Consider the following 13836-nt stretch of genomic DNA (forward strand, 5'->3'; position numbering starts at 1 on the left):
GGTGCAAGCAAACAATATGCATTTTCATATAGCTAATGTATGTATTAGCTTACAGGATGGTGGGGGGAGCTTTATCCTTTTAATGATTGAAAAAGATTTGGCATAATCAGCTGCAGGTGAGCTCCCAGTCCAATGCTGTGGCCAAAAGTGCTAATGTGATCCTGGAATGCATACACGGGAATCTTGAGTAGGAGTAGAGAGGTTATTTTCAGGGCTGTCAAGCAATTAAAATAATTAATCACGATTAATTGCACTGTTAAACAATAATAGAATACCATTTATTTAAATTTTTTGGATGTTTGCTGCATTTTCAAATATATTGATTTCAAGTACAACACAGAATACAAAGTGTACAGTGCTCAATTTATATTTATTTTTGATTACAAGTATTTGCTCTGCAAAGAACCAAAAGAAATAGTATTTTTCAATTCACTCAATACAAGTCCTGTAGTGCAATCTCTTTATCATGAAATTTGAACTTAGAAATATAGAATTATGTCCAAAAAATACATTACAAAATAAATGTAAAATTTTAGAGCCTGCAAGTCCACTCAGTCCCCCTTCTTGTTCAGCCAATCACTCAGACAAACAAGTTTGTTTACATTCGCAAGCGATAATGCTGCCTGCTTCTTGTTTACAATGTCACCTGAAAGTGAGAACAGGTGTTCTCATGGCACTGTTGTACCTGGCGTTGCAAGATATTTACATGCCAGATGCACTAAAGATTCATATGTCCCTTCATGCTTCAACCACCATTCCAGGGGACACACATCCACGCTGATGATGGGTTCTGCTCGATAACTATCCAAAACAGTGCAGTCCAATACATGTTCATTTTCGTTATCTGAGTCAGATGCCACCAGCAGAAGGTTGATTTTCTTTATCAGTGGTTCCGTAGTTTCCGCATAGGAATGTTGCTCTTTTAAGACTTCTGAAAGCATGATCTAAACTTGTCCCTCTCAGATTTTGGAAGGCACTTCCGATTCTTAAACCTTGGGTCGAGTGCTGTAGCTATCTTTAGAAATCTCACATTGGTACCGTCTTTGTGTTTTGTCAAATCTGCTGTGAGAGTATTCTTAAAATGAACAACATGTGCTGGGTCATCATCCGAGACTGCTATAACGTGAAATATATGGCAAAATGCTGGTAAAATAGAGCAGGGGACATAGAATTCTCCCGCAAGGAGTTCAGTCACAAATTTAATTAATGCATTATTTTTTTAACAAGCGTCATCAGCATGGAAGCATGTCCTCTGCAATGGTGGCCGAAGCATGAAGGTGCATACAAATGTTTAGCATATCTGGCATGTAAATACCTTGCAATGCCGGCTACATGAAAAGTGTCATGCAAATGGCTGTTCTCACTTTCTGGTGACATTGTAATAAGAAGCAGGCAGCATTCTCTTCTGTAAATGTAAACAACTTGTTTGTCTTAGCAATTGGCTGAACAAGAAGTAGGACTGAGTGGACTTGTAGGCTCTGAAGTTTTACATTGTTTTGTTTTTGAGGGCAGTTATGTAAAAAAAATCTACATTTGTAAATGGCACTTTCATAACAAAGAGATTGCACTACAGTACTTGTGTGAGGTGAATTGAAAAATACAATTTATTTTGTTTATCATTTTAAGAGTGCAAATATTTGTAATCAAAAATAATACTCACTTTGATTTCAATTACAACACAGAATACAATATATATGAAAATGTAGAAAAACATCCAACATTTTTAATAACTTTCAATTGGTATTCTATTGTTTAAAAGTGAAATTAAAACTGTGATTAATCACGATTAATGTTTTTAATTGCGATTAATTTTTTTGAATTAATGGTGTGAGTTAACTGCGATTAATCGACAGCCCTAGTTATTTTATCTCTGTATTTGACACTGGTGCGACTGCTGCTCGAATACTGTGTCCAGTTCGGGTGTCCACAATTCAAGGATGATGTTGATAAATTGTAGAGGGTTCAGAGAAGAGCCAGGAGAATGATTAAAGGATTAGAAATCATGCCTAAGGGTGGCTGATAGACCCAAGAAGCCTGATCTATTTAGCTTAACAAATTTCAGAGTAGCAGCCATGTTAATCTGTATCCGCAAAAAGAAAAGGAGTACTTGTGGCACCTCAGAGACGAACCAATTTATTTGAGCATAAGCTTTTGTGAGCTACAGCTCACTTTATTGGATGCCTGCAGTGGAAAATACAGTGGGGAGATTTTATATACACAAAGAACATGAAACAATGGGTGTTACCATACAGACTGTAACAAAAGTGATCAGGAAAGGTGAGCTATTACCAGCAGGTAATTGGACTGAACTGCTGAATTGGAATTAATTTGCAAACTGGACACAATTAATTTAGGCTTGAATAGAGACTGGGAGTGGATGTGTCATTACACAAAGTAAAACTATTTCCCCATGTTTATTCCCCCCCACTGTTCCTCACACCTCCTTGTAAACTGCTGGAAATGGCCCACCTTGATTATCAGGATAAAAGGTCCTCCCCCCCCCCCCCCACCGCGCCCTCCTGCTGGTAATAGCTCACCTCACCTGATCACTCTCCTTACAGTGTGTATGGTAATATCCATTGTTTCATGTTCTGTGTGTATATAAATCTCCCCACTGTATTTTCCACTGAATGCCTCCGATGAAGTGAGCTGTAGCTCAGGAAAGCTCATGCTCAAATAAATGTGTTACTCTCTATGGTGCCACAAGTCCTCCTTTTCTTTTAGCTTAACAAAGGGACAGTTAAGGGCTGAGTTGATTATAGTCTATAAATATCTGCAGGGGATACAAATATTGAATAACTGGCTCTTCATTCTAGCAGAGATAGGGAGATCAGGAGCCAAGGGCTGGAAGTTGAAGCCAGGCAAATTCAAAGGTAAAGGGTACATTTTTAACAGTGACGGTAATTGAGCACAGCACCAATTTACCAAGGGTCCTGATGGAGTCTCCTGCACTGATTCCTTTTAAATCAAGACTGGCAGTTTCCCTAGAAGATCTGCTCTAGGAATTCCAGTGGGGAAGTTGTCTGTGCTCTGTGGGAAGTCCTAGAGGGTCACGACGCCCCCTGCTTTCCAGCCTCCTCCGGATCCGTGAATCTCTAGTCACACACTCAGCGCATGATGCTGCCAAGCGCAGGGAATCCACCGAGTGGGGACTCTGTCCCGGGGCTGGGAGGTTACTGAGCCTCCAGAGGCAGGGGTGGGGCGGGGGATTCCTTGCCCATGGGGAGGAGGGGTCTGCGAGAGGGGCGGGGAGGTGAGGGGAGTCCCAGGGAGGCAGCCAGCCAGGCTGAAGCTCCCCACTCACTTCCCCCCGGCAGCGGAGGCGGTGGGTGGATGCAGCAGCCGGGGCAGGGCGCGGAGCTCGGACGGGGGCAGCCGCTGGGATCGCTGAGCCCCGCTGCGGCCGAGACCAGGTGGGGTCCGCGGCGCGTTGCGGGGCTTGGGGCGGGGGGTGTCCCCGGCTGGGGTGCGGAGCGCAGAGCGGAGGGAGATGCGGCGCGGGGGCTGGCGCTGAGCGGGGAGTGGCGATCTCTGTGGGTAATGGTGAGAGAGACACACGGGGTGTGTAACTGTGAGTTACAAACGTGTGTATGTGTAGTGGTGAGGGACACGCAGGGAGGTGTGTGTGTGTGATTGTGAGAGAGACACACTGGATGGGTGTGAGAGAGAGAAACACAGGGGGTGTAATTGTGAGTTACACCCATATGTGTGTGTAATGGTGAGAGATACACACAGGGGTGTAACTGTGAGAGAGAGAGACACACACACAGGGGTGTGTATATGTGCAATGGTCAGAGATACACATGGGGAGGGTGTATGTGTGTAATTGTGAGAGATACACACAGGTGTGTGTAATGGTGAGAGATACACACGGGGTGTAACTGTGAGAGAGACACACAGGGGTGTGTATATGTGCAATGGTCAGAGATACACATGGGGAGGGTGTATGTGTGTAATTGTGAGAGATACACACAGGTGTGTGTAATGGTGAGAGATACACACGGGGTGTAACTGTGAGAGAGACACACAGGGGTGTGTATAGTGCAATGGTCAGAGATACACACGGGGTGTAACTGTGAGAGAGACACACAGGGGTGTGTATAGTGCAATGGTCAGAGATACACATGGGGAAGGTGTGTGTGTGTGAGAGAGAGACACACACACAGGCATGTGTAATTGTGAGAGAGACACACGTGGGTGTGTGACTGGGGGGGAGGGATAGCTCAGTGGTTTGAGTACTGGCCTGCTAAACCCAGGGTTGTGAGTTCAATTCTTGAGGGGGCCATTTAGGGATCTGGGCAAAAATTGGGGATTGGTCCTTCTTTGAGCAGGGGGTTGGACTAGATGACCTCCTGAGGTCCCTTCCAACCCTGATATTCTATGTGAGAGAGAGACACACAGAGATGTGTGTGGGTGTAAGGTCAGAGATACACCTGGGGTGTTGTGTGTGTTATAGTGAGAGATCCACACAGCAGAGTGAGCGAGTTTGTGTAGGTGAGAGTGAATGTAATTGTGTGGAGGGAGTCTCAGTGTGTTATTGTAAGAGAGGCATATAGAGGTGTTGTGAGAGAGAAAGAGGATGTGTGTGATTGTGAAAGATGGCTGAAGGCGTGAGTGTGAACATCAGGGGAGAGTGGAAGCATATGTATAACAGTATGAGCGATTGTGTGTTTGTAAAAAGCGACGATGGGAGAGTGTGTCGGAAAACACATTTGTGTGGGAGGGAGCATATATGTATGTTTGCAAATGAGAATGCAACTCACGAGAAAGGGCATCCATGTACATGGCAGCGTGTTGAAGGGTGATGGTGTATATATGTGACCATGTGTTGATATGTGAAAGTGTGCAGCTGTGTGTATAAGTGTCAGAGTGTGTGTGTGTGTGTGACCGAGAGTGTCTGTGCCTGTAAAATGTGCATGAGAAAAGGAAGTCTGAAGTTCCAGGAGATTTTCGTGTCTGAATGAGCAGAAACTGAAAAAAAGAAAGTTTTGAGACGGTCTGGGTGGTTTTGTTGTCATTTTATTCAACTTGGGTGACATTAAACCTGCCATTTCTACCTTAATGTCTCTCTCATTTTGTTCTTGTTTTAAAGCACCCTGCTCAAACTGAAACCCTACTCATATTTTTTTTGAAAAGAGCTTAAATTAGTTTCAAGTCCTACATCTGAGGCTCCCCACAAGTTTCTGTGGTTTCACAATCACATTTTCCTGTCTTTAAAAATTGTTTTTCTCTCCCCTGATGCTGTATGAATACATAGAACAGGGGGAAATGACTGGCTGTACATGGGGAACAGAGAAAATGGCTATAAACAGAGTGTTCTGGAAGCTCCAAAATAAACAAACTGGAACAAATAGAGAAAACACTTTCCCCCTTCTAACCTCTTTCATGTACAGTCATTTGAGGTGCCTCTTTGTGACAATGGCAGGCAACGGATTTTCAGGCAGAAAGTGGGGTTTTGAAGTTGACAGTATATCTCTTTAACGCTGTAAATCATTTTGGCATCCAGCATGTAAGGAGAGGCACTGCAGAATAATATGGTGATGGATTTGAAAGTATATTTGAGAGGCCTTCAGCAACTAACCAACTCCCGCCTGCAGGCTTAGTGTATGTAGTGAGCTGCATTTCCTTTCTCAGGGGTGGGATTTGAAAACTCAGGCTCAGTCCACTCAAGCATGTGACCTTGGTTATATTGTAACCTTAGAGTGTTGAATGCTAATGAAGTACAGTTAGACTCCTGGGCATAGTCAGATCCTTTTGGTCATTGCTTTTGATTGGTGGATACAATACAGTTAACTTTTCAATGATACTTTCCTTCATTACAGAACCTATTGACATGCTTTGCAGGGAGAGAGTTACATTCTTTTTCCACCAGTGAAATGCTCATTGCAGTAAAAATAACTTGACCAGCTGACAGCCACCCAACTGAGTCATGCTAATAAAAGAGTGTTTAGTAAGGTTACTAGGGCAGAAAGAGATAAAGTTTCACTGAATTGCTATTTTAAAAAAGAGAAATAGAAATATTTGCAGTTCAGAGGGGGTGCATTTTGATTTCCATCTTGTTGAATTGCCAAACTTGGGTTCCTGTATTAGGATCATGACATTTCTTATTTCAGAAAAATCTTCTTAAGTTTCCACCAAAACAATGGTATGTTTTCTGCACAGTCCCTTTAACGGTGGAATGTGTCCTAAGATACCAATCAAGACACTAACAATAATTGATTGCTCAATGGAGTTGACCATCTAATCTGATAAATGTGAAGCGGACTTGTATTCACTACATATGATGGTAGTTTGAATGGTCTCTTAAAACAGGAGGCTGCCCTAATAATCTCTTCTATGGGGTAAACTCTATTTCCCACCCTCAAGAGTACTTCCTTTCAAGGAAAGTCACCTATTCCCAAAGTTTTCTATGGTCCACACAAATTTAGTCTCCTCTATTCTGCTGTTGTGGAGAATATTTAAATCAGAAATAAAGAACCATGAAACTGCAGCTATGGAAAAAGTCATCAACACTAAAGAAAGGAATCGCCAGGATTTTAGCTTCCCACCATGAAACATTTAAGTTTTCCTCATTTTGGGTCTTTGTCATATATCACATCTGCACGTTGGCAGGTTAAAAGAGATATTTTCCACATTTCCCCTTATGAGAAAAGTAAGTTTTAACATGTGATGAGTGCTTTTTAATTTCTTCTCTTGTTGGTTGGATTTTGATCATAAAAAGCTATATTCCTGGCAGAATATTATATGATGTTGTATTAACCATCCCCCATAATTTTATCTGCTTTTTTGCTTTTGGCTTTTTGTGTTAATTTTAATGGCTTTAAGTTTGTATCAGTTTAAAAGCTCTGCTCCAGATTCTGCTGTTGTTTATATTTCTGCAAACCTGTTAAAGCAAGAATTTGTGAAAGTGGACTGCAGTTTTTTGAGTGGGCTTTGAAGATTGATTTTGAAAAACATAAAATAAAAAGAAATTAAACACATTTGTATGGAGATCTAAAAACTACACATGTGGATGTACTGCACAGTGCTAAGTACGACCTTGGTCCTAGAATCACACACGAGTAACTTTCTGCCTGTTAACGTGAGGGACTTCTTGCCTTACAGTTACTCATGTGCATAAGGGTTTGCAGGATGGGGTCCTTGATTCAAATCAGGAAGTGGCCTGAGTTAAGCAGAAATCATGACCACTTATTTCAGTTCTAGTGTATTGTTCTCCTGTGGCCTATACTCACATCCTGTCCAAAATGTCTGATTTCTGATAATAGGACTTTTTGGAAAGCAAGTGATTATCCATATTATTGTCAGTTTCTGTTAATTTTTGTAATTTTCCTGGCCTGTTGGAGATTTTTAATTTGACACAGATCATGCTGCATCCAGCAGCAGAGAAAAGGTTTATTAATTTTTTGGTACATTTAGAATGAGACCAGGTTGCTCTTGAAATTACACGCAGCTGTCCTAGCAGCGGATAACCTCTCCCACTTTAGGGTTGTCAGATATTAGAGCTATTGTTTTCAAGCAGCTGGTTAGTACAGAATTGTGCTGTCAAATTACTCGACTCTTTTGGTATCATATATATTAAAACATAGTCATGCATTTTGGCCCACATCCTGCTGCTTGCTCATCAGGGCACATGTGGCCTGAAAGGCTGCATACAGGAAGTGTTAAGGGTATGGAATACTTGTGCAGGGACAGGGTGAAGGGAATACCTATGTATACCATGGAGCTGTCATTTTTCTTCAGGGTAATTAGTCAGTGTGGCCCAGTGGGTAATACACTGGACTAGAACTCAGGAGATTTGGCTTCTAGTTCCACCTCTATTACAAACCCACTGGGTTATGTTAGGCAAATGGCTTCTGTTTTCAGTGTCCTTGTCTGTAAACTGAAATTACTGATACCTTCTTTGTAAAGTGCTTTGAATCTACAGATGAATCTACCTAGCTAGGTAGTATTTTCATTATTTTCAGGAAGGGCTATTTCTAAGTCCTTTTTGACTATACAGGTGTTCAAATAAATGAATGCATGAGTTTTTATTTTATTTTTACTTTATTTTGCAATGGGAAAAGTGTATCTTTTTCCCCCACTCTCCTTATGCTTAAGAACAACTGACCCCCTTTTTCTTCAAGCCTTCAGAACAAATCTACCATTGGAGAGAGCCCCCAAACATGGAAAATTTCAGTCCAAGAGATGAAAGTTTCCAAAACTTGAGAGCAAACGACGAGGGGGTAAGAGGGGAAATTATTATGAATCCTTAATCATTGCAGCTTGCTCTATAATTAGCACAGAGGCTAACTGAGAATCAGGCCTAATAAGGCACCTTTTCACCACTCAAGCAGTGTAGTAAAGGGAGGGAGAAGGAGCCTTAATATTTCTACCTGCTTTAAGACACCTTAACTCTACTAAAGCATGGAGGAAGAATGGTCTAGTGGATAGCATACTGGCACTAGGATCAGTGGGTTCAATTTCCCCCTCAGTTTCAGACTTCCTGTGTGGTCTTAAACAAGTCATTCAGTCATCCTCTAGCTGCAAAATAGGGATGATATTTCCATAGCTCACAGGAAAGCTATGAAAGTTTGTAAGGGGCTTGGATACTTTGGTGAATGAAAGAAGGCCAAATGAGCGTTCTGGTTTCAAACAGTCTTCGGAAACCTGACAATTAAGGCCATCACTTTTATGAAGGAGTCTCAATGGGTGGCTGTATAAAACCCAGAGAGAGAGAGAGAGGTTCCCAGGGTTGTGAGGCACCTCACGACCACCTGCCCTTGTGAAGGGGTCATGTCTATGCCTGCTGTGGATCAGCTCCCTAAAACCAACTGATTTTGGAAGCACAAGCGCTGCCTTCCCTGCCTCCACAGGCCTCGCTCTCTCTGGGCAGGTTTTGAGAGGCAGACACCAATCCCCTCAGAGCATTGCCTGCAGCATCCAGCCCCCTTTCCACTGAACATTCACAGAATTACCCGGCCCGTTGTTCCCAAAAGAATAGCACACACTAGCCTGTTGTTCCCTAGCTCGTAAGATTCAACTCAGGATCATCACTTTCCTTAACACCACAGCACTGAGGTAGGTTTGTAGTGAAAACAAGAATAAGTTTATTATCAAAGAACAGCGATTCAAGTGAAAGTGGATAAGAATATCGGAAACAAATGGTTACATATAAAATGAAAACATAACACCCTTTCTAAAGACTCCATTTAACTAACAGGTTAACATCCTGTCTAAAGAAGTCTATCGCTTCCAAAGTTCTCTTCAGTGTGTTCGACCAAGCCTGATCGAGACCCCTTTTTCATGAAGCAAAACTGCTGTCCTTTTAGTCCCTCAGTCAAGGGTGCCCATGTGTCTTCTCTGCCCCCCAGATATAGTCGAGCAAACATTTGATGTGCATCTGCAGACAGGGTTCCCTCCCCTCTGCTGTGCTGCTCTTCCTGAGAGAGGGCAGGTCTACACTAATGCTTATTTTGATATAACTTATGACATAAGTTACACCAACCTAAGTGCCGGTGTGGACAACGCTGTGCCGGTGGGAGATGCCCTCCCGCTGACATAGCTACTGCCACTCAGGGAGGTGGAGTAATTATGCCGCTGTACTGATTCTAGGGTAGACTAGCCATTAGAGTCTTTCCACAATCTTTCATTTGCCTTCAGTTCAGACTGGTGATGGGAAATCCATCGTGAACGAGACAATACTCAATTTACATGTAAATACGTAGGTAGAGCGAGATCTCTTGTCTGACAAGAAACCTGTTTTTTACCTTTGCCAGTGACCTGTGACTTGAGACAGACTTTAAGAATGTATTTTCAGTGTATATACATAACTCCTTAAACAGTTTATGTACATACATTTCACAGTGTGATGCCGGCTTTTATTTGAGACCTTACATGCCATTCTTTGGTACATATCCGACCCAAGAGATCCCTGCACTGCCCATTGCACTCCCTTGCCAGTTGAGATTAAGAGGCTCTTGGGTCACAGTTGGTCATAATACAGTGAGGTTAGAGACTGGATAAGTATATTGTGAATGGATGCTCTGGTATTGAGGACCATCTAAGTACCTACATAGATGGTATATCTTCTTTGTGCTGAAAGGTAAAAGATCACCCATAGCCTAGATATTCCATTCCAGAGCAAACAAACATGGAGGTTCAGAAAAATGTGCTTTTTCAGGCCATGAAGTTCAGTTCTTTCCATGTTTGTGTTATAGCACCAGGCACTGTCTGTGAAGAAAAATAAACCAAGTCCAGTCGACATAAGCCTCTCAGCCAGTAACCCTATATGGCATTTGATTATTTTGATCATTTCTGCATCATTATCAGCATGCATGTTAGCTCAGAGTGCATATGTAATGTTGTACTTCTCCAACATGGGGAGCCGGGGCAGTTTAATGTGTGTGTGTACAGATCACAGCACCTTCATTGAATTGCTGATGCCTGCTAAGTACACTTGGGGTTTTTAAGAGTCAGGTAATAAAGTAGTCTGATGATTTATGGGGAAATATAAACCAGCTAAGAAACTTACCCACAGCTTAGGCCAGATCCTAAGATCCTTTCTCAGATTTTACTCACTCCTTATTCAAGTGTAACACCGACAGACCCTGGTCACTGGCGGGCGGGATCGAACCAGGGATCTCTGGAGCTTAGTGCATGAGCCTCTATCGCATGAGCTAAAAGCCAGCTGGCTCCTAGCTAAGGCTGTAGAGCAAACTCATTTAACTCACTGACAGAACAAGGAGTAATGGTCTCAAGTTGCAGTGGGGGAGGTTTAGGTTGGATATTAGGAAAAACTTTTTCACTAGGAAGGTGGTGAAGCACTGGAATAGGTTACCTAGGGAGGTGGTGGAATCTCCTTCCTTTGAGGTTTTTACGGTCAGGCTTGACAAAGCCCTGGCTGGGATGATTTAGTTGGGGTTGATCCTGCTTTGAGCAGGGGGTTGGACTAGATGACCTCCTGAAGTCCCCTCCAACCCTGATATTCTATGATTCTAACTCTCTCTAAGTGGTCTTGGTGCCACTAGATGGGACAGAACACCACACCCAGGAGGTGTGTGGGTTACACAAGCAAACCTCCAGTGGTTTCCTCCCGGAATAATGACCACAGGATTTAGCCTCTTTATTAATTATAACCATATATCACTACCTATCCACAGTGCAGCTCTTTCTAATGTCAAATCATGGTCTCACTGAAGTCTCCCAGATTCTATGCTCAGATACTACAATGATGAGCACAGTATAAGAACCTGCGTAGAACAGGATAGAATAGTAAACCTCCCACCGATTCAATGGGACCAGGCTTTGGCTCACGGAGAATTGCACATGTGGGTGGATCATGTAACCTTTACTCAGCTGTGCATGTAGATTTAAGGCCCAGTGGGCCTGATTCTGGTCTCAGAATGACTCATTGGCTTTGGTGGAGTTGCTCCTAACTTAGATTGATGTAAAAAAGATCACAGTCAAGCCCAACATGCGGTGTCACTTTTGTCCTAACCCAAATGTAGGGTCAAATTCTGCTGCCAGAAACACACATGTAACTCCCGTCAACCTCAATGGGAGGTTGTGTGTCCATAGCTGCGAAGCCAAATTTGGCCCTTAGACAGGTTTCTAAATAGCCTGCCCAGCAAGATGTTTTTCATTTTTAACGTATTAAAAATATAAATGGTACCAGGCCAAATTTTGCTAACAGTTTCCCTGGTGTAAATCTATAGGGACTCCACTGAAATCAACAGGCTTGCTCTGAATTTATGCAGCTGTGACAGAACTCAGAATTTGGCCTCTTCCTTTGAAGCACACCACATGTGATGAAACAATGCATAACAATCAAGGGTGAAATTCGGGCCTGTTAAAGTCAATGGCAAAACTCCTGTTGACTTCAATGGGGCCAGAATTTCATCCCAAGATTTTAAGATATAGATTCGGTGTATTTGTGGGTTTTTTTAACATGCTGCATTAGCATGATGCTGCTTTGGCTCTTCTGTGCACCAATGGGCCTGATTCTCCTCTGATTTACACTGGTGTAAATCAGAGGAGAATCAGCCCCATTTACACCCATGTAAATCAGGAATAACTCTGTTGAAGACAATGATGGGGGGAATCGGGGCCAGTCGGAGGAGAGTCAGGTACAGTATTTTTAGTGCAAAATGAACAGGTTGAGGCCTATGCAGATTTGTATTGGTGTGTGAATGGAATTTAAGCAAGGCCATACTGTGGCTGCCTGTAAAAATCAAATAAAGGCCCAAGCACTACTATGGGAAACACCCTTATTTGCCCAGAAGGGTGAAAAAGAGCTAGAGCTGGAATTTAGCCAGGCCTAGGTTTTCCCTTTCCTTCCCGTCCTGCACTAAAGCAGTAATGAGCGCTGTTTCTATTTAGATCTATCACATCAGTAAACTAGCGAACACCTGCCCTCCAGCTTCCTTTTTCAGCCACTTCCCACCCACCCGTTTCCCTCATTTTTTCCCCTGTATTTAAAAATACAGAAAGGGAAAGAAAAAAAAGGGCTTGCCATAGGAGTGAAAACTGTAACAATTAGTAAAGATACCACCTAAGCCAATATAGAATCATCAAAGTCCGAGAGGTGAAAAAGACCCGTTCAGTGATTTACCCCATACCCCTGCCTAAGCAGAATTGCTCCCTACAATGTATTTTCTAGTGTATTGTCCCATTTGTATTCAAATGTGTTGGTGCTTCCGTCACTCTAATAGATCTGACTATCTGGAAATTCATTCTTAGGGTCAGCGTAAATGTTCTGTTTCCCAGTTATAACCTCCTATCTGTTCTTATACTTCCTTGGTGTATATAACAACGAGGAGTCCTTGTGGCGCCTTAGAGACTAACATATTTATTTGGGCATAAGCTTTTGTGGGCTAAAACCCACTTCATCAGATGCATGGAGTGAAAAATACTGTAAGCAGTATATATATGAAAAGATGGGAGTTGCCTTACCGCATTAGCACTGACTCCCCACTTGGTAAGGCAACACCCGTCTTTTCATATATATACTGCTTACTGTATTTTTCACTCCATGTATCTGATGAAGTGGGTTTTAGCCCACGAAACCTTATGCCCAGATAAATGTGTTAGTCTCTAAGGTGCCACAAGAACTGCTCATTATTTTTGCTGATACAGACTAACACGGCTACCTCTCTGAAACTTGGTGTTTATGAATCTGATCTCACTGAAATAAATAGGTGCCTTTCACTGTCTTCAATGGGCTTTAGATCAGGCTCCGTAGCCTTTCAAAATTTGTAGATGGTTATCATGTCCTCATCTTATTCACCAGCTTACCAAGTGATACATAAGTTAATTCATTAGGCCCTGATAATGGAAAGCACTCGGGAATATGCTTAAGTTATCCCCACTAAGGAAAGCATTTAAGCACATGCTTAACTCCTATTGAAATTACTAGAGCTCTGGCTGGATGCATTGCAAGATCTGGTCCTACCTCTGTATGTTTGACATGACTATGACTTTCATCTAAAAATAATGACTTTTAGGGTTTTTTTCATAGCAACGTATGACCTCTGTGACCTACAGAGCAAACCTCTTCTGGGATTTTTTACAAGTTTGACTCAATATATTCTGCTCACAGTAGTGAGGCACCATTGCTTTACTATAAACGTGTATTTTTTTGTCATGACCAACAATCAACTTTAAAGCCCAGGTGAAGTGTAGAGCCAGAATAGAAGGCAATGCAGCCCTGAAGCTAGTCACGCTTTCTGAGTGCCTGAGTGCGTCACGATCACCTGTGCAATTACCATCAGCGGTTCTAGTGCGTAACCACAGAGGCTATTTGGACAATTCATTGTACAGTAAGAATGAGATCATACTATACAAGTAAAGTAAGTTACT

General features: G+C 42.4%; 1 protein-coding gene across 3 annotated transcripts in view; it reads left to right on the forward strand.

Moving 5' to 3' along the window:
* Positions 1-3263: 3263 nt before the first annotated feature.
* Positions 3264-13836, forward strand: part of PRKCQ (protein kinase C theta) — an 89075-nt gene continuing 78502 nt past the window's right edge. For 2 of the 3 annotated variants that reach the window (XM_073328833.1, XM_073328835.1), the window contains exon 1: positions 3264-3413. The gene's annotated coding sequence lies outside the window, so the exon portion shown is untranslated. Of the gene's footprint in view, positions 3414-8173; positions 8223-13836 lie in introns of those variants that run through there. The other variant, XM_073328834.2, reaches the window with a different exon arrangement.

This window comes from Lepidochelys kempii, chromosome 1, assembly GCF_965140285.1.
Source record: "Lepidochelys kempii isolate rLepKem1 chromosome 1, rLepKem1.hap1, whole genome shotgun sequence".
Classification (NCBI taxonomy): Eukaryota; Metazoa; Chordata; order Testudines; family Cheloniidae; genus Lepidochelys; species Lepidochelys kempii.